At 45.2% G+C, this 20,743-nt stretch overlaps 1 protein-coding gene and 1 long non-coding RNA gene across 4 annotated transcripts in view; one reads left to right on the forward strand and one right to left on the reverse strand.

Annotated features, from left to right (window-relative positions):
- Positions 1-20,743, forward strand: part of PLXNA2 (plexin A2) — a 412,046-nt gene that overhangs the window by 113,216 nt on the left and 278,087 nt on the right. The gene's annotated exons all lie outside the window — the stretch shown is intronic.
- LOC308587558 lies at positions 1,319-20,045 on the reverse strand. 2 transcript variants are annotated; one of them, XR_014008448.1, is made up of 3 exons: positions 19,968-20,045; positions 2,836-2,920; positions 1,319-1,456 (listed from the first exon to the last, which is right to left on the reverse strand). It is a non-coding gene; the product is annotated as an uncharacterized lncRNA (long non-coding RNA). The 2 variants fall into 2 exon arrangements; XR_014008449.1 differs by lacking the exon at positions 19,968-20,045 and adding an exon at positions 5,189-5,285.

Raw genomic sequence — 20,743 nt, forward strand, 5'->3', positions numbered from 1 at the left:
GTAAGACTCTACTGGTGATATCATCATGTGAAAGACTCCCTGCGGGGGATATTTTGACAGAAAGTGTGATAAAGTATAATACTATGGATATCTCCCCCATTTGCTATTTATGAGGGATTCTGTTACCTAGCGGGATTAATCCTCTATCGTTTTACAGTACAATATAGATTTTCCCCACTGTTTCTCTGCATATATAATAAGCTAACATTCTTAAGCATTGCACACTATGTGACATGTTTTGTGGCAGGGGATTTTTTGGGGTTGTTTTTTTTTTTTTTTTGCAAACTAGCAGGGTATTTCCCTTCTCTGTCCTGTCCCAAATCATCACTAACCTGGAAACACAAATTTCAGCGTTTTAAAAAAAGGAGAATTGTTTCTATGTGGGTTCTTTTGGTTTTTTAAATCAGCATGGAAGCACAACTGTCGAGATAAAGAAAATGTGCAGCGGTTCCCTTTTCCTGTGTCAGAAATATGAATCTTGTCCTTCATACACTGCTTTCCCTGATCCGGTGATCATCCACAGACAAAAGATAGAACCATGAGAACAGCTGCGGGTTTTTTTAAAAGGAAAAAAACCCCTATAAACTTCACTAAAATCACCACCAACTAAATGCCTTACAGAAATGGAAGGTTTTTTACACTAGAATTTCTGTCATATGTTGGGCATTTATTTGATTACCATGCTTTATTCTCTGTTGGCTGCACAATGGACCTTCCTCTCCCTGAGCACCATCTAAATCTATTCTGGGTTTCTCCTTGCTCCAGGGTTTCCTTTGGAGCAGATCTGGGGAGGGTGCAGGTGGCTCATGGAGAGAGTAGAGGCCATGGAGGTGGGTAGTATCCAATGAAGTGCTTCCATCATTGCTATTTATGGTATTAGCATGCCACCAATTTACAAAATGTTCTCTGGGTAGTTCACCAGAGGAAGGGAAGCATGAATAAGAAAAGAAAAAGTAGCAGGATAAAAAGAACGTGTAGCAAAAGAATAACAGCAAAGTGGATACAGTGGTACCTCGGGTTACATATGCTTCAGGTTGCAGACTCCGCTAACCCAGAAATAGTACCTCGGGTTAAGAACTTTGCTTCAGGATGAGAATAGAAACCACGCCGCGGTGGCAGTGGGAAGCCCCATTAGCTAAAGTGGTACCTCAGGTTAAAAACAGTTTCAGGTTAAGAACAGACCTCCAGAACAAATTAAGTTCTTAACCTGAGGTACCACTGTACTAAAAAGCACTAAAAAGCAAGGAGGCTGAGGTAAGAAAATGGGAGACCAAAGAGAAGAAGACTGCAGTAGTCAGAGTGAGAAATCACCAGGGCATGAACCATATATTTGCAAAGAAGATAAAGAAGGATTGTACTATATATTTGTACTGTTGTAAACAGAGGTGGAACATTATCTTCTTTCTTCCCAGCTCCTTTCAGATGTTTGCCTTTTAGAAGGTGGTTTTCACAAAATCTGCAAAATAGAATTGGGATATGAAATATTTGGAGTACAAAATGAGTGGCTTTCCTTTCCCCATTTTACTGTATACAAGACAGGTAGCACCTTGCCCTTGTTAACGCCTTTGCTGGTCACTAATGTTCTTTTAGTATGAACTCAGAAAATATGGTTTGAATTAACACTAGTCTCTTTTTTTCAAACCTACAATGAATAAATCTGGGCAAGCTGTAGCAGTACAACAGCCTTCCTTATGAGAATGTTGGCAAATTCTGTTTTCACCTGGGCCAGAAACACTCTTGAAACAGCTTTTCTTGGAGCTGCTTATGGCTTCTAACCCAACAGAGGCCAGGCCACACAGAAGGACGCTGTAACCAGTACAAGTCATATGTACAGGTGGACAATTATTTTTCCCCATTCCATTTTGTAATTCCTCCACTGGTTGGCTCTGCCCCACATTTCACTTGGCCTGTGTTTCCATTTTACATGGAAAAATCCTATAATTTCAGAGGTGACACATACATTGCTTCCACTTGCACAGATTTCCATTTATTGTGTTTGTTTGTGAATCATTTTCTATGTGATTGTGTGCATTATAACACCCAGCTACATATATATATATATATATATATGATCATATACACAATCTCATCCTTCTCGTGCAATCTTGACCTGCTAGTGTGAATACTAACATGAATATAGATCCCCCCACCTCATTCTCTTAAAGGCACAGAGACGGTTTGTCCAGTTTGACAGTACTGTACTGCTTCTAAGTTCTGCATCTAGAAACCTTCTCTACTAAGAGGAGAAAGAGGCACTGTCCATTTCTTTCTAACCCAGTACCATTGAGGCAGAAAGCCTACTAACAGTAGGTAAAAGCCACTATAACTGTAGCTGCGGCTTAATGGTATATAGTGATGTTTGTTTCTGAGCAAAAACTCTACACAGAGCAATCCAGAACTCTGCAGCTGTTCACTTTCCATCCTCAGATTTGTCTAAGGCTCTCCTAAGAAAAGAAGGTGCTGTCAGAGGTTCCCTCTTTATCTCTGCTCTCAACTCTTTCAAAGTTCCCAAGGGCCACCATGCCCCCCCAAGAGGCTGTTCTTACCCACCACAAGGATCACATTATACGAGGCACGGGCATTTATTTGAGCATTCCTGCTCCTGGTGCCAGGACTAGCTAAAACCAGATTGTCTAGCATCTAGTATTTTTGAGATATTTTTACACTTAAAAGGTGTGCACAGATGTCTCAGTTCCTCTATCAGAAAAAAAAAGATATTTTACTCAAGAAGATTTCAACTTCCAAATTAACGTAAGACCATTATTAGATCAATCAAAATGGCACAACATAGAGTGCATGCTTTTGAGTTCTCAAGTAGATTCAATTCTCACTCACCAGGGATTCCTCTTAACGCCTAATTCAGCCGACTATGATGGGGGTCCTCAAAGTCTACTTTCTGCAAGTTGACAGACCTGTCGCTCTAATGTGTGAAAATAATTAAGCATTAGGAAAGAAAATTCAATCACAAGGGGAGACAATTTCATTTCTAGCCTCATCTTTCTGGATTGGTTTCCTGGCGCTCTACTGGAAGCCTCAAACACATTTTCTTTATACCTTATGCCATTTATCACTTTAGATTTTCGGCAAATACCGGCAATCACAAATCAGCACATTTTTAATTTGCTGGCATGTTTCAGGCACATAATCATACTACATAATGAAGCAGCCTAGGCTAACACCTAAGATTTAACCAGGAATTCTTAAGATTCAAAGAACTAAGGACTGGGGTGTAGTTCAGTGATGGAGGACATGTATAAGGTTAGCTGAAAGAATATATTCTCCTACATGTGCCTACCTGAGCCTTGATATCTCTTCCCTGCTCTGGATTCCCCTGACAAATGAAGTGAGGCTTCTTTAGTAGTAGCACTCCAGCTATGGAATCAGCTATGGAAAAGACTGTGTGGTCTTTTCAGCACTAGGTGAACACCTTTCTATTCGCCAGTAGTGGGATATGTGGGGTGGAGCCAGAAAGCCACTCTCCCAACATACATATCACTGCTGCTTACCTGGACAGGACTGGGGTGGGATGATAGCAAAGTCACACCACCATACAGCTGAGCTGGCACAAGCATCTGGTTAACCACAGTGTTTTTGATGATGGAACTACATGCCCCAGCTTCACTGCTGCCCCAGCAATCCAGGTAAGCAGCAGTCACACTGGTATGACTACATTACCCACTGCAGCTATTCATGCAAGGCTTTTAAACAACAAGCTTCACATTCTGGACCTCTCAATTTTAAATTGTTATAAATTGTGCCTTAATGTTTAAGTAATTTTTAAATAGTTTTATCGGTTTATACTGTATTTTAATGTTGCATTTATTATTTATTGCTTTGTAAGCTGCCATGAGAACCTCTGTTATAGGGTGAATATATAAATGTAGATGATGAAGATAATGTCATTCCTAGTTTAAAATTGATATTGAGAGGTTCGGAGGGTGGCAACATGAGAACAGGCTTTCTCTGCAGTGGCTCCCCATCTATGGAATGCTCTCCCCAAGGTAGTTTGCCTGGCGCCTTCATTATACACCTTTAGGCACCAGACAAACATGTTCCTTTTTAAACCAGGCCTTTGGCTGATCTTATTGACATCCAATGCCCTTTTAGAATGTGGCTCTTTTTGGGGTTTTTTATTAGGTTATTGTTTTTGTTTGATTTTATATGTTGTGGTCTTGTTTGTGAACTGCCCTGAGACCCCTGGGTATACGGCAGTGTATAAATTGAATAATAATAATAAATTACATCGAGAGCTGGAGAGTCGCAGTTAGCCAGATTTGACTCTGTTGGGCCAAGTGGGCCGAATACTCTGAGATATAAGATACAGTAACTTCCTTTACATTTCTGGAGCTGCAGTACAGTTTTGAACTACAGCTTCCATCACCCTGATCATTGGCCATGCTGGCTGGGGCTGATGAGATTTTGGAGTTCCAAACGTCTAGACTTTGTCAGGCCAGAGAAGGAGGTTCACATTGTGCCAAAGCCAGATAGCTTTGGGCATGTCATTATCTTTTCAGCCTCAGTTCCTCATCTGTAAAAATGGAACAGTGATCTATAGCAGTGATTTCACAACAAAGGGGGCTATTTTGGTTGAAAAAACTAATAAACGAGGGTCAAGTAGTGTGTGGTTCAATTCAGCATGGTTAACATAACTGCAGGTGTACCACTCCAGGTGAACTGCTGCCCATGTGGGCTAGACCAACTACATGGGTGAAGTAGATGGTTTTTAAAGAGGATCACACAAATTCATGGGGGATAAAGCTATTAATGGCTATGTTCTATTTCTACTGATGGAGGCAGTATGCTTCTGTATTCCAGTTGCTGGAAACCACAAGAGAGTGCTGTTGTACTCAGGTCCTGCTTGCAGATTTCCCATAGAATCTGGCTGGCCACTGTGAGAACAGGATGCTGTACTAGACTGGCCTGATCCAGCAGCCTTCTGCTTATGTTTTCTTAAGTCTTTCCTATTCAGCTAACTTTGCTTGCATACATGGCCTGGTTTGCCACACATAAATAGCTAATCATACGGAGAGGTAGGCCTGCAGATAGAGTCCTTGGCACCAACTATGTATCTGGGGTAATGTTTGAATTGAACCTAATCAAAATGAATGTAGAGACCCTTGTGTAGAGTGTGTCACAGCACATGTCTCCATTTGAACTACTGCAGCATGAAGCACACAAAAGCCCTCACTTGTCCCCAGTTCCTTCAGTTAGTGTCCCTTTGTTCTCTTCATACTTCCCTTGCATAGTACATTTCCAGCAGGACCACTGACATTGGGTGGACTCTGGGCTGGAAGGCTACTAGAATTAGCTTTCACATTGTGTTTGTTCTGGAAAGATAAGAGGGAAAAGAGTGAGCGTGGAGGGAGGGAGGGAGGGAGGAAGGGAGGGAGGTAGGGGAGCAGTGCGGAAGTTATGCATGAATCCATACTGTGAAATTAATACCAAGAGATATGCTCTAGGCTAGCAATATTTCTACGGGATTTATTTTGGAAATGGAATATTTTTACCTCAGGCGATAGACCTGTCTCCCTCACCCCACTGGCTTCCAATCCCGGTGCTGAGGAAGCCAATGGATACATTTTCTGTCGGCTCTGTGGAACAACTCTAGCTTGCAATGTGATACTGAGGAGGAATTTTAATTTCATGCTGTGTACGGCAGGCGCATGCACCAGTAGCAGTTGTATAATTTCAGATATGAATAGATGTACAGTATTCATAAGATGAACGAATGTGTTGCCTGCCATGCAGCTTTCATTTCTTCCGGCCTCTTTGCCATGTGCACATCACCCTTGTTGTCCACTCGTCATTGCTCTTGCTAAAATCGAAAGTATGTCTTTGCCAGATGGACACGTACAGCAGCGAGAGGAGTGTGTCTCTTGGTTACACTACGAGCAAGTTCACGGCCCTTTTGTTGCTTTAATTTCTCTGAGAAGATCCAAACATGATGCTGTTTTGCTTGGAATGTGATATTTTTAACCTCCTGCCTCTCTTGCTTAGCTTTACAAGCTTTAAACGAGAGCAGCGGTAAGACAGCAGAACCCATTAGTGCTGCTAGGATTACAGGGAGGTTGTTAAATAATTAGCTACTTTATTTTCTTAAGTGAATCACCCACTGGTGGAAATGGTTGGGCTGATGGCCCTGGAGATGTAGGATACTTATTTCCCTGCTTGACAAATCCGATGGTAAAAGCAATTCTGTTGGTGTTGTATAGTCTATGTGCAAAAGTTTAGGACAAGGGAGTTTCATTCTCTGCATCACTATAAGTGTTGCACACAAGAAGAGCCCTGGGTTGATGGCTGTTCTGGCTGAAATCTCAGCTGTAAAACAAATATGCCAAAGCCAAGAAAAGCTTTAAATGTCTTCTAACACCATCTCTGAGATGAACAACTTTGCCTGTTCTCATACTAAACTGTTTGTAAACACAGCCATGCATTTCACCATGTCCATCAAAATCAACAGACTTTGTTGCTTCACAGATGAATAAATCTTCAGCTGTATGGAAGTAGATCTTGCTAATTTGTCTATGTGGTTGGGAAAAGATGAATACCCAAAATCATATGTTGCAATTGCCAGAGAAGTGAATACAGAGGCAGAAAGCCTAAGGTTTGAGGGATTTATCAATAGAACTAGCAGAATTGGCTGGGATAGGTGGGTTTGTAAATGAGACTAGAAGCATTTGCAACAATACAAATGATCCTTGCTCCTTTTCTCATCTTATCTACTTGACAGCCACTGGCAATGCACTAAGTTGAAACCCAGCAGTGATAGAGCTAGCTATTTGCATTTCCTGCCAACCTGCTTGAAGGATGGCGGAACCCGGCAGAGTCACCAGATGGACCTTGCTTTGTAGAAATTAACAATCCTGATGGATTTGTCAGGTCACCACATCCTCTCTTGACTCTTAATTCCCATCCTGTAATTTGTTTTCAAACCACCAGGTGGAGAATGACTATTGTCATTGTCTAAAACCACTGTTGGTCTTGGTTTGAGGGCTAAGTATCCACCCAAGAAAGAGATGCACAGCTGAAAGAGTAAGGCGGTTCATAGATAGGGTGTTCTGCAATCATCAGTTGCAGGATGTGATTGATTGATTGATTGATTGATTGATTGATTGATTTAGGACAAGCATCACTCATGCTTGATTTACAGTGGTGCCCCGCAAGACGAATGCCTCGCAAGATGAAAAACTCACTAGACGAAAGGGTTTGGCGGTTTTTGAGCTGCTTCGCAAGACGAATTTCCCCATGGGCTTGCTTCGCAAGATGAAAACGTCTTGCGTTTTTTGCAAGTTTGTTTCCTTTTTCTTAACACCGTTAATACAGTTGCGACTTGACTTCGAGGAGCAACTCATAGAACGCGGTGTGGTAGCCTTTTTGAGGTTTTTGGTGATTTTTGAAACTTTTCCAAAACTTTTCCAACACCGTGCTTCGCAAGACGAAAAATTCGCTAGACGAAAAAACTCGCGGAACGAAATAATTTCGTCTTGCGAGGCACCACTGTAGAGGCTTTCTAATCAGAAATCGGAATGTTGGAGGAATTCAAGTTCTACACATTCTTCTGCAAACTGCACCCACTAGATGAATGTGTGGATCAGAACTGAGTTGTCCTTTCCATTTCTCTAAGTTTTGAGATACAGTTTGCAACTCAAGAAACATTCTGAAATGCTTTGAAATGTATATTTTAGGATGAAATATGTTAGAAATGCATACATGGGATTGAGTGGGGAAATACACATCCAAATATTAATTTAAATACAAAATTCAAAATTGCAGATAGGTGCAGAAATGGGAGGGAACAAACCTATGAATGAACACACGTGAAACTGCCATGGATTGAAAATGGACGGATCCAGCCATCCCTAGTCAGAACCAAAAATGCTATTTTTAGTGTAAGAAATGCACATTTCCAAGCTAAGCATGAATTTGGCAATGCCTTATCTCCTAATGCTATGTTAATCTTTGTCTTTTCTTGAATTAGTCATCCTGCAATGTTCCGACAGGAGATACAGCAGTTTAAGATGACCACTCTATCCTTTGAAGGGTCTATCAAAGGACAGCTTGTAGTAACCATGCTTTCTCCCAATAGAAAATGGGGGATTAGCCTTACCCCTTCACCCTTCTTACTTCTATGTCATATTCAGACCAGTTATACAACTGGCACAAAACTGAACTCTCCCCCCACCCAGTCCTTAGAATGTGCATGCCCTTCCTCTACGCACAAGCCCCGCCTCATAATGATGCCAGTTTTTCTGCTTTTAAATAAGGCAATGTGTCTTCCTCCAACTTAGCCTGCAGCACAAGCATTGTAGTTAACATTCTCAAAGCTTTCCTTGACAACCGTGTGGGTCCTAAGCTTTCCTTATTCTACAAAAATGAAAGTTTAAATCCTCACAAATGTTATCACAAGGCAAAAATGGCTTCATGTGCAGCTGATGAGCTGTGCATTCTTGTAAACCTACATGCTTAATTTCTGGGTGATGAATGCATTTTAGCCTAACTGTTATCCGTGCACGCACACAAGCTATTTAGACTTAATGGCTATGGATTGATACAGCTGGGGAACTCATTAAAGAGTTCAGCAGCAAAGCAGACTCATAATTAATAAAATACAGACTTTCATTTGAAATCATTGCCCAGAGTAGCTTGCTAATAGCGGCAGAGCCGTCTGCTTGGTTCAGTCAAGCGCTCAGTTTGTCACCATTCCTTTGGAAACCCACACGGCCTTGAGTTGGTATTCTCCCCCTAGATGTTAATCTGAGGTGCACATCAAGTTCAACAAAATTCCCATCAGCGCCGCTTCACTGATTGAGGTGTTTTCTCTGGGGCTTTGTAGTGGTTGTGGTAATTTAAAAGAAAAGTAGCAACCCCTTGCTCCTCAGACACCTGGGATGAACTCAAAAGAACCTAAGCAGCCAGCAGTTTTGCCTTTCTGGAAGAAAAAAAGAAATTGGGCATAGACTGCAAGTTTACACTTGACCTTCTAGTTGTTCGTATTTGTGGGCCAAGAAAACCAGGTTCAACTTCCCCTCTGCATGAAGCTTCTTCATACATTTATGATGTAGAGTTTCGTATTGTGTGGTTCTGAAATGCATGAGACCACCTGCTTCCCCACAGTGAGTGAACTCAAAAGGTTCTGGCAGGTGTACTCTCTGCCGGCACTGCTACTAATACTACAAGTAGCCATGCAAGCAGTGTCCTTGGCAATAGAGATGCCCAGTGTGATGCCCTCCAGAGGTTGCTGGGCTATAGCCCAGATCACCTCTCACCATTGGTCATGCTGGCTGGGGCTGATGGAAGTTGTAGTCCAACAACATCTGAAAGATACTACACTGGCTACCTCTCCGTATATCAAATCTAGTGTGTCTTGCTTTAGTTTTCAGCACTAGTGCTTTATGGCAGGAGCTTCAGGTAAGCACTATTGAGTTTGAGGATTCAAATAATATATATACTGCTTTCAGACAATAGTTGGTTAAAGCAGTGCCATTAGGTAACAGTAGACTGACTCCCTTTTAATGGTCCTGTGAATTACCTTGCTTGCTTCAAAATATCATAGCTTCATGCTTGTTCTGCTGAGTCCCTGGACTTCTTCCCCAAAATCCTGCCCTGATGGCACTATTGGTTAGTTTCTACATTGTCATCTAAAGTACACACTGAATGAGCTAGGCTGAAAAATAAACTAAGTGCTTGATTATTCCAACTCTACCTGTTGACGATTTTGAATCTTTCAATAATTTTTGTCACAATAAGTGGTTCCTAGCAAAACACTGCAGTGGCTCATATTGTTTCTGCTGTTCCACAAACACAATAAAAATGGATTTTCTTTTCTAATTTGAAGTATAATGCACAGCTGCTTTTTAGTAGAATCAACATGATAAACACTCATAATGGCTTGTGCACACTATGGCATAGCAAAAGATTTGCTACCCCATGCTTTGTCTGCATTCAAAACCACAAGACACTGAACCCCACAATGTAATTTGTCTACAAGTCCTTTGTAGGCCTCAGTTCTTTCCCTTAGAGACTTCTGCAGTACACCAAAGGAGCTGGAATCCTGCAGTTTTGCTCACCAACCGCATTCTCAGAAGCTGAATGCAAACCACAACATGCCTAATGAAATGTGACATTGCAGCAAAGCATTGTTGTTATGAATCTGTGTGGGCTTTTAAAAACAAAACATGGAGAAGCTAAAGGATGAGTCTTATGAGAAACAGCAATAACCAATCTGGATGTCCTGACAACAAGTATTAACAGGGCCTTCAAATTGGAAAAGAGGTTGTCTGGGGTGGCACAGATTCCTTCAGTTAATATTCCAGGCCAACCCTGATCAAAATTGCAAATATGCTGAAGAGGGATGGCTTATGCGATGGATTTTTATTTTTAAAAAACAAGCATAAAACTTCAGTAACTTGTATGGGAGAAATCAGATTAACATGTTGGTGGGCACCTAAACATAGTACCACTCTTACTTCCATGCATTCACCAAACACACGGATGTCTAATGCTGTGTATAACCATTGACCATGCTGGATGGGGTCAACAGGAGTGGGGAGTCCAAATCTGGATCATCACATGTTCCCCACCACTGATTTAGAGGTTGGGGAAGGCATTGGTGAGTGATGAATTAGTGGGGACAAAGTATTACTGCTAGTCAAGTGAGGTTAGGGTAGTGTGGGAATTTGCTGATGGCAAAGATCTATGTCAGGGTGATCCAACATGCAGCCCAAGGGCCAATGCCTTTTTTGGCAGCCCTCAGCAACATTTGACACACACCCCAGCTCTCACACTGCCTTCCCAAAGCTTGAGGGCTCTGACAGGGTACTAGAGACCTCCTGCCTCCTTCCCAAAGCTTAATTAGCACTTTCCCAGCTTTGGGGAGGCGGTGGGAGGACTCTTGGACTCTGCCAGAGTCTTGTACCTCCTTTCCAAAGCCCAGCCTTGCTCCCCCCCCATCCCCATACAACAATTTTTGGCCTTGCATCCCACATCCACGCATGACAAGTCAGTCTAGACAAAGGCACTTAAAGATGGAAGGAGATGCACATTGCAGAGTAGTTTAAGGGAGTGCTATTCCATGTATAAAGAAGCAACATGGCAGGAAATACAGAGATATACCGTAAGTGGGAAAAGAAAGCAATGGATTCAGTAGCAAATGAGCTTGTGTGGAGTGCAGAGTAAAAGAAGGGAGCATAATATAGGGCTAAAATTAATTTCCTAGTATCCAGCCACAGTCCTAGTGTGGGCAACAATTATGTTCTGCTTTCTTCAACATCTCTCCCCTTTGGGAAGTTTCTATAAATGCATGTCATTTGTGAATAAAACTTCTCCCATCTATTTTAGCTTCTGAGCTCCTTATGGATGGCAGCAAAAAACTGGAGAAGGTGCAGTTCCATGATCCTCCAGTTCAAATTTCCCTGGAGCTACCATATCTCACTATTGATCATTTTTTAAATCAATCCATATAATAGTGATTTGCTTCGTTAATTTGATTTATTGCTATTAGATAGCACACAGAGAAAAAAGGTTAATAGCTAGTTAGCAAATAACTGATAAATGGCAGTGAACAGCTATGTCTTAAAATGAGCTTGCCACACATGCACAACCCTCTTTAGGTTGTGCATATAGCAAAGCCTGGTCTCCTGCCTGCAATTCTTCTTTAGTGAAGAAGTCACACCTCTTCTCAAATCAACAGTTTACTAATCAACTCCAGCAGAGAAAGAAATCCAGTAGCCATTTTCACCAATGCTAGCAATCTTCTCCAGCTCCTCACCTGGCAAACTTTAGAGGACTTGTGATTGGCAGGAAACAGCAGGCAGTCAAAACCAACATGGGTACCAAACCCTTAAAAATGGGCTGTGACCATATAACTTTGTCCCTCACTGACCATCAGAAAACCTGCAGCTGACTGTAGCTCACTGGTGGGGCATCTGCCTTGCAAGCTGAAGGTCCCAGGTTCAAGCCCTGGCAGGTTCAAGACACTGAGCTAGATGGACCAATGGTCTGACTCGGTGTAAGGCAGCTTCATATATTCCTATTATGATGGGATGATTAGCTGCTTGTGCGTAAAATCGTGCTCCCTCAGAGTTTGTGCGGCTCCACAAACCTCTGTGTGTGACAGAGCTCCTCAAACATGTCTGCTCTAATCACTCGTAGAGTCTGACAGTGGCTGTCTGCGGAAGCGCTTCCAGCATAGAAGCTCCTTAACGGAAACGCGTCTCCTGGACTCACGACGTGGCAGCTTCCGGCGAAGCATGGGTCTCCCTATGGGCGCTTCTGACACCTCCCCGCTGTTCTCGCTGGACGTGTCCCTCATCCCTCCCTCTTCCCTGCTAGTTCCTGCTTTGGCTGCTGCGTCTCTCTCAGCATTCATGAGATCCTCCTCCAGAGTACCCTCTCTCCCCCTGCTGGTCCCTGCTTTCGCTGCTGACTCCCTCCCAGCTTCTGTGAGTACTTCCACCTCCCCTTCCTCCGATGTCAGTTCCCTGACATCCACCTCCCCTCCAGGGCCCCCTTCCCCCCCGCCCATACTCTCTCCTCTGGGCGGTGAGGAGTTAAAACCCCGAAAAGAATCCTCTTCATCTTCCGACGTCTCGAACATTTCTCTCCATCGGTCTTCGTTCCGGCTCGCTGAATCCTCCTCCTCCTCGGAATCAAAGAACCCCTCCAACTCTTCTTCTTCGTCGGTGGTGGCAAAGTATTCCCTCCGGAACCTCGCCACTGGCTGAGGTTTACGTGGGAATCTCTGATGAAAAGTTTCTATTAAAACCTCGTCATCTACCTCCTCTGCCATGACCCAGGTGTTTTCCGACTCCGGCTCCCCTTCCCACATCACCAAATACTCTACTTGATCTCCCTTCCACCTGGAATCGAGAATCTCCGCTACATGGTAGCTGTGTTCCTTCTCCTCCATTGCTGGTCCCCTATTGACCCTCCCTTCTCTGTCCCCTTTATACGGTGACAGCAACGACCTGTGGAAAACTGGGTGCAGCTTCATGTGGTTCGGTAACCGGAGTCTGAAAGCCACTGGGTTGACCTGCTGCGTGACTTCAAATGGGCCCAGCCTTTTGGGTCTTAACTTCTTACAACCCCCTTTGAATGGTAACCCTTGGGTTGATAGCCACACCTGGTCCCCCACCCTAATGCTTTCACCTTCCCTTCTGTTTTTGTCTGCCTGCCTCTTATATTCCTCCTTAGCCCTGTTTAAGTTAAGTTGGAGCTGGCGATGGATCGCTTCCATTTCTTCAACGAACTGTTCTGCAGCTGGAACGCTCCAGTTCTCCCCTTCCCCCCCTGGGAAGGCTCGGGGATGGCACCCATGATTAGCCAAAAAGGGGCTCATCCCCGTGGACACGTTCTCTGCATTGTTGTAGGCAAATTCTGCCAACGCCAGCTTCTCCACCCAATCATTCTCTCTGTCATTCACATAACACCTCAAATATTGCTGGAGGACACCATTAGCTCTTTCCGCCTGCCCGTTGGTTTCTGGATGCCGGGCAGTTGAGAAATTAACCTCTACATGCAGTAAGCTCATGAGCTTCCTCCAGAACCTGGAAGTAAATTGTTTCCCTCGGTCTGAAACCACCCTCAAGGGGGCGCCATGCAACCTAAACACATTTTCTACAAACAATTTAGCGGTTTCTTCTGCTGTGACCGCATGTGAGCAGGCTATAAAGTGGGCCATTTTGGTTAACAGGTCTACCACAACCATTATGGCTGTTTTCCCTCTGGACCTTGGCAGATCAGTCATGAAATCTATTGCCACTGTTTCCCATGGTCTTTCAGGTGTGGGTAGTGGTTCTAATAAACCTGCCGGTGCCCGCCTCTCCCCCTTGGCTCGTTGGCATTGGTCACACCCTCTCACATACTCCCGCACATCTTCCCTGACCTTGGGCCACCAAAATTCCCTGGTAACCAGCCACATGGTTTTGTGTTGCCCAAAATGCCCTGCTGTTGGGCTATCGTGCAGTTGCTTGAGTACCTTCTCCCTCAATTCACCTTCAGGTATATATAACGCTCCCTTGTAGTACAACGCCCCGTTTCTCTCCTCAAAACCCCCGGGTTTGTCTCCCTCCCTCCTGAGACCCCTGAGTTTGTCCTGGGCGTATTCATCATGCACCGTTCCTTCTACCAATTCCCTTTGCCCCACCAATGCCGCCCCACACACCCAGCGGTCCTCTGGAATGACATGGGTCTCTTCGGGTGCTCCCTCCCCCTCCAAATATTCAGGTTTGCGTGAGAGAGCGTCCGCCCTAACGTTCTCTGGGCCTGGCACGTAACAAATCTCAAAGTTAAATTTGGAGAACTCCTGGGCCCATCTCAACTGCCGTTGGTTGAGCACTCGCGCAGTTCTCCAATACTCTAGATTCTTATGGTCCGTGCACACTTGCACCTTATGTTGTGCACCAATTAGCAGGTGCCTCCATCTCCGGAAAGCCTCATGAATGGCAAGAAGTTCCCGGTCGTACACCGTGTAGTTCCTCTCGGATTTGTTCAACTTTCGCGAAAAGAAGGCACACGGTCGCCACTCTGACTCCTCCTTCCCTGGCTGCAGAAGAAGAAGCACCGCCCCTATGGCTCTGTCAGATGCGTCTGTTTCGACCCTCAGCTTTTTTTGTAAATCCACATGCAGAAGTTGTCCTTCAGAGGCGAAGGCCCTTTTCAGTTCCTCAAACGCTCGCTCCGCCTCTGCAGTCCAAACAAACTTCTTTTTACTGCTGAGACAGTCCGTAATGGGCGCCGTCAGGTGGGCGAAGTTTCGGATGAACTTACGATAAAAGTTTCCAAACCCTAGGAACCTCTGCACATCCTTCTTGGTTTTGGGTGTTTTCCATTCCAGCACTGCCTGAACCTTGCCGGGATCCATGGCCAATCCCTTGTCTGGCAGGAGGTACCCCAGGAATTCCACCTCCTTGGTATGAAACTGACACTTCTCCAGTTTCACCCACAGCCTGTTGGCTTGCAGCCTGCTCAACACTTCTCTGACGTCTCTCACATGTTGCTCCTCATTCTCCGAATACACCAACACATCATCTAGGAAGGCCACGCAATTCTTGTAGAGCAAAGGACCCAGTACGTGGTTCATAAACGATTGAAAGCACGCTGAGCCTGCTTGTAATCCAAAAGGCATAACGAGATATTCAAATGCCCCCAAAGGGGTGAACATGGTGGTTTTCCATTCATCCCCTTTCCTTATACGTATCAGGTTGTACGCCCCCCTTAGATCCAGCTTTGTAAAAATCTTTCCCTTCCGCACCCTGGTCAAAATATCATCAATCCTGGGCATAGGGAAAGCCACTGGTTCTGTCACTGCATTTAACCGCCTGAAATCACATACAAGTCTCGGCTTGTCCGTGTGCTTTTTATCCACAAAAAACACTGGGCTACCCCCCGCTGCTTTGGACTCTCTGATGAAGCCTCTCTTCAGGTTCTTGTCAATGAACTCTCGCAACTCCTGCATTTCTCTGTCTGACATGGCATACAACTTGCCTACAGGAAGCTGTGCTCCAGGGAGTAAATTGATCTGGCAATCAAAGGGCCTATGCGGGGGTAGTTGGTCAGCTTCCTTCTCGCTGAACACGTCGCTGAGATCTGCATACTGTGGTGGTACTTTCACCTTCTCCATTACTTCAGTCCCTGCTAGGGTGGCCTGGGCCCCTGCTGAACCCTTTTCCCCTTTGCAGTGTTCTAAGCAATGTGCTGAACCAAAGGAAACCACTCTTTGATGCCAGCCCACCAGCGGATCATGTAACGCTAGCCAGCTCATTCCCAAAATAATGGGAGCGCCTCCCAAGGTGGCCACATTAAACGCTATCAGTTCTGTGTGCCTTGCCACCCTCATTATCATTGGGACGGTCTGCCAGCTGACTCCTCCTCCCAACAACTCCCTGCCATCGATCGTGGTCACCTGCAGGGGGTTGCTTAAAGGGATCGTCTGTATCTGGTGTTCAGCAGCAAACTCCTTGCTCATAAAATTGCAGGAGCTGCCTGAGTCCAACAGCGCCTTTATTTTTAGGGGGTGTCCATTTTGCAGCTCTAGCGACACTTCAATCACTAGAGCAGGTTGAGGAGCTTCTGGCACGGGCACTTTCACTGCTCTTTGGCCTGGCTGCAGTGCCCCGACTGTGGCAACCAGGCGTTGGCTTTTACCTGCTCCGTTTCTCCCTGCTCTCCTCCCTCAACAGCTCCCACCATCCCTTGCCATTCCTTCCTCTGGGGGCAGACTCTGGCAAAGTGGCCTGGCTGTTGGCAGAGATAGCATTTCCGGGCGCCCTTTCCCTCCTTCTTAGCCCCCTCACTGGGTTTTGAAACTGCGCGCGCTGTTCCGATTTCCATCGGCTCTGCCGGCGGGAAAGCTGGCTCAGGAATGTCTGGAATGCGGAACTCCTTCCAACGTTCCCCTTTCCCTTCCCGCCTCTCCAAAGCTCTAGCCTCCTGGCGCGCGCCTATGGTCAGCGCAGATTTAGTCAGCTGATCCATGGAATCCGCCCTAGGACCCCGGGACAGTTCGTCTTTCACGGCCGAAGCCAGGCCTTCTTCAAATAGCATTTGAATGGGTGCCGCCGATAAGTCCCACCCCAATCTGTGAACCAGCATAGTGAACTCAGTCCAGTACTCACGGACAGATCGGCTTCCCTGCTTGCAAGCCATTAGCTAGCTGCGCACCACTCCCTCCTCAATATCACTAGAAAACATGAGATCCATTGCACGAAAGAACTTCATGGTGTCCTTTAGGACGTCGTTGTGCGTTGCCATCAGGGGCCTAACCCAGTCTCTCGCCCCCCTCTCAAGATGCCCAATCACGAAAGCCACTCGCGATTCCTCGTCAGGGAATTCATCAAACTGCACATTGAGGGCATATTGCATCTCTGTTCTAAAGGCATGATAGTCCTTGGGGTCCCCCCCCAAATTTCTGCACCAATCCTGGTACCTTTCTGGGGAACTGGGTGGCTCTCCCCTTCTTGTCTGCATCCTGAGCCCTTCTCTCCTCAAGCCTCGCCGTCTGCAGCGCAAGTTGGACTTCCAACGCTCGGTATCTTTCTTCCAAGCTTGGACCAGCTCCAACCCCTGCTCCTCCGGTTCCGGCTGGGTCGCTCATGATGCTTTCTCCTGCACAGGCAGCGTACAGAGACTGTCAGACTGCTATGATGGGATGATTAGCTGCTTGTGCGTAAAATCGTGCTCCCTCAGAGTTTGTGCGGCTCCACAAACCTCTGTGTGTGACAGAGCTCCTCAAACATGTCTGCTCTAATCACTCGTAGAGTCTGACAGTGGCTGTCTGCGGAAGCGCTTCCAGCATAGAAGCTCCTTTACGGAAACGCGTCTCCTGGACTCACGACGTGGCAGCTTCCGGCGAAGCATGGGTCTCCCTATGGGCGCTTCTGACACCTCCCCGCTGTTCTCGCTGGACGTGTCCCTCATCCCTCCCTCTTCCCTGCTAGTTCCTGCTTTGGCTGCTGCGTCTCTCTCAGCATTCATGAGATCCTCCTCCAGAGTACCCTCTCTCCCCCTGCTGGTCCCTGCTTTCGCTGCTGACTCCCTCCCAGCTTCTGTGAGTACTTCCACCTCCCCTTCCTCCGATGTCAGTTCCCTGACACCTATCTAACCTGTTTTGCTCATTAGGAGACCAGAAGTCTGTTGGCAATAGTGAATGTTAGGATAGTTAGACTTGAACTAAAAAGGTTCTTGTAATTTATTTTTTTGACACAGCGGTTTGCTTTGTTCCAGTTGTCCTCTTCTTCCTTTATTATTATTAATAAAAATAAACTTCACATAATTTGGCTGTTGGAGTCTTGGGTGTGTTATTGTAATCTCCCATGTGCCAAGTTGCCGGGCACATACTACTTGAGTTGAGGCTGAGAAGGCTGCAGGTGGGATAGGCAGCTGGATGCCGGTTCCATGTTCCTGTTAAGTGCAGTGATGCATTTATGGGAGGGAAAAAGGGAGACAATTCTCCAGGGTGGTGAATTTGAGGAGAGGCAGCATTTGCCACACCAGCAGAGGGCCTGGACTCTTAATTTTTTTAAAAAGTCCGCATGTGCTCTAGGAGAAATGTCATAAGCCTATATGTGAGCCCCTCTCCCTCACAATTTCTGTGAAATGTGCTAATGTAGCTTGGCTGCTCTAAATCACCCTAATGAATGAAGTCAGAGCTGTCGGCTAAGGGTGCAGGAGCCCTTTCTAGGGACCCCACACGTGTCTCCACTAGACAAAGCCAGCAGCGGAGGTGGCAAAAGTTCCTTCCTTGAGGGCCCCAGGACTTATTTCTCCCCACTACTCCCTGGCAAGTCAGACAGGATCTTTTCCTCTTCCCCTTTCTGGCAACAGGGGTGATGGTAGAAGAAGCAGGTAAAAATGGAGCAGGATGGGATGGACTGTCTTGACTTGAGCAACATTGGGCAACAACAGGTTCTGTTGTTTATGGGGCAATTCTCTTCTTCCTCCTCCCTGCCTCTACCCACTGAAAGGGGATTCTGGTTTATGATTCAGAATCTGTAGGAATCCGTGTCCCACTTATACTCCTGCCCCACTGCTCCTGAAACTTCCCTATCACTTACTGCCCAGTCCTATGCAAGTTTACTCAGCAGTAAGTCCCACTGTATCCAATTAGACATATTCTCAGGTAATGCGTACAGGATTGCAGTCTCAATGTTTGGGAGAGGAGGGGAGCTTCACCAGTTAAGTTTCAGTAACCCTAACACACCTTGCTTCCCTGGGTAAGGGAGGGCAAAGTGGTGTCCCAAAGAGCGTTGGGGTGGTGCTGGAGGTGCCTTTCTAGGAATGTGTGCCCCTGAGCTGCAGTAGCACTGTCTTCCTCATGTCTGAATGTGAGTTAATAGTGTTAAATAGTTTCTCCTTGGAGCAAGTGGGTGGGGGTACAGGCATTATAAATACATCTCTGGATAAGTGCAAGAAGTGTAGGGTCTGCTGGTTCCCTGGAAGTGACTCTCTCCTATAGTGGGAGGTTGCTCAGGGAGGGGCATGTGGTGGCAACTTAAGAGATCACTTTGAGAGACCTTGACTGGCTGTTGTGAACGGAAGGGAGGCAGAGAGTAAAACCAGGATCTTTGCCACCACCCTTTCCCTTCTGTTACACTGCATAATATATAATTTAAGCAAGTCTAGTTGTGTTGCATATAGCATTTCTATGATACAAATGTTTCTGGCTTAAACTGACTTGTCTCCCAAATGTGGCTGATACGGTTCCTCACTCACATTCTAGAGATAATTAGTTCAATAAAAATCATAGCCTTATCTATTCTCCTCACATGGTATCAACCCTATGAAAAAAAAATGTAATTGACAGCTTTAAGTTAATGTAAATTAACTTAACGTAAATTAATGTAAATTAATGCATTAACTTAATGTAAATTGAGTTATTAGTATAAATCAGTTTCAAAGAGGCTTGTGGGTGTATTTTGCCATTTAAGAGGAATCAGAGCTGGGGACAAGGCATAACTCGCTCAGTTGTAAAGCACGTTCTTTGCTTTCAGAATGCCCCAGGTTATATCTTTGGCATTTAAACTCAAAAGGCAGTGCTGGAGTTTTGTAAAAGTTTGCAAAGGATAGTCGGGTGGTTCTATTTTCTTCTTTTAATTGAAAAGGGAAAATTACAAACTAAACATCCCTCCTCCTTCTTCTCCCCCTTTTTCCCTACCTAAAAGGATAGCTCACATCTAAATAATAATAGTAAAATGCCCATAAGCACTGTGGAAAGAGGTCAAAAGTTGCTGAGGTCAATACAAAGGAAGATATTAACACAACCATATATTACGCAATGTGACAAGTACAATTCATCTTGCAGGGTTTTTGTTCATGTGCTGGATAGAGAGGCATTTCTAATGCAAATACAAGAACTTGTGCTCCTTTCCCACTCCCCTCTTTTAAAATGCTTCCTTCAGATCCTAGCACAGAACTTCACTTGCTTCCTGATACAATGTCTATAATTAAGGGGGCTTATTGCCCTTGCTAACCTTTTAAAGAGAGAGAAACCCAGTAGACTCATCACCTTCCACCGCCGGGTATATCTCAACAGATCAAGTGAATGCTTGTCCCTGGAATCCAGAGACAGTTCTCAGCAACTGCTAGCTATTTAATGTTTAAATAGTCGCATGTCAAGATAGTTGTGTGGCAGCCGCTAACCTTATGGCTTTTGAAGTGTGATTTGAAAAGCAGCCACAATCTGTTGTTTTGTCGTCCCCAGGACTTGACTTTAGATACAGCTCCACTTGGCTCATAAATCAAGCACAAGTCAACTCCCGGTTGTGTGTTTGAGACATCTCCACCATCCTCTAGATGTTGTAAAAAAGGCTGTTGAAAAATTATTGAACTGATTTGATTGTGCTTGCTGCTTTATCACCTGCCAAGTGGCAGCACAATACGCGGGAGAGAGAGAGGTCATAGCCAGTTACCCAAGCTTTATCCACTCTACCTCAGCCTCCAGCCATCTGGCTAGTGGTCTGGCTTTCTCTGACTAATCTGCAGCCCCAGACCTTTATGATTCAGAGGCAACAAAGGGAATCTCCCACAACCGACTACTACCACCACCACCACACCACCCCCCGGCAAACTAGTAGAAAAGTTGTGGTCGTGGATGGAAGCTGCCTTCTACAAGCTTTACAACTGTGTGTCATTTTCTGCCAGACATGTGAGATAAGGAGTGGGGAGGCAACTTTGCAAGGATGGCTCTGAGGCTGAGAGACCACAAACCAGCCGAGGGGCAGACTCATGTTACATTGGCATTCCATGG

The sequence above is a fragment of the Podarcis bocagei genome (assembly GCF_964188305.1).
Source record: "Podarcis bocagei genome assembly, chromosome: 5".
Classification (NCBI taxonomy): domain Eukaryota; kingdom Metazoa; phylum Chordata; class Lepidosauria; order Squamata; family Lacertidae; genus Podarcis; species Podarcis bocagei.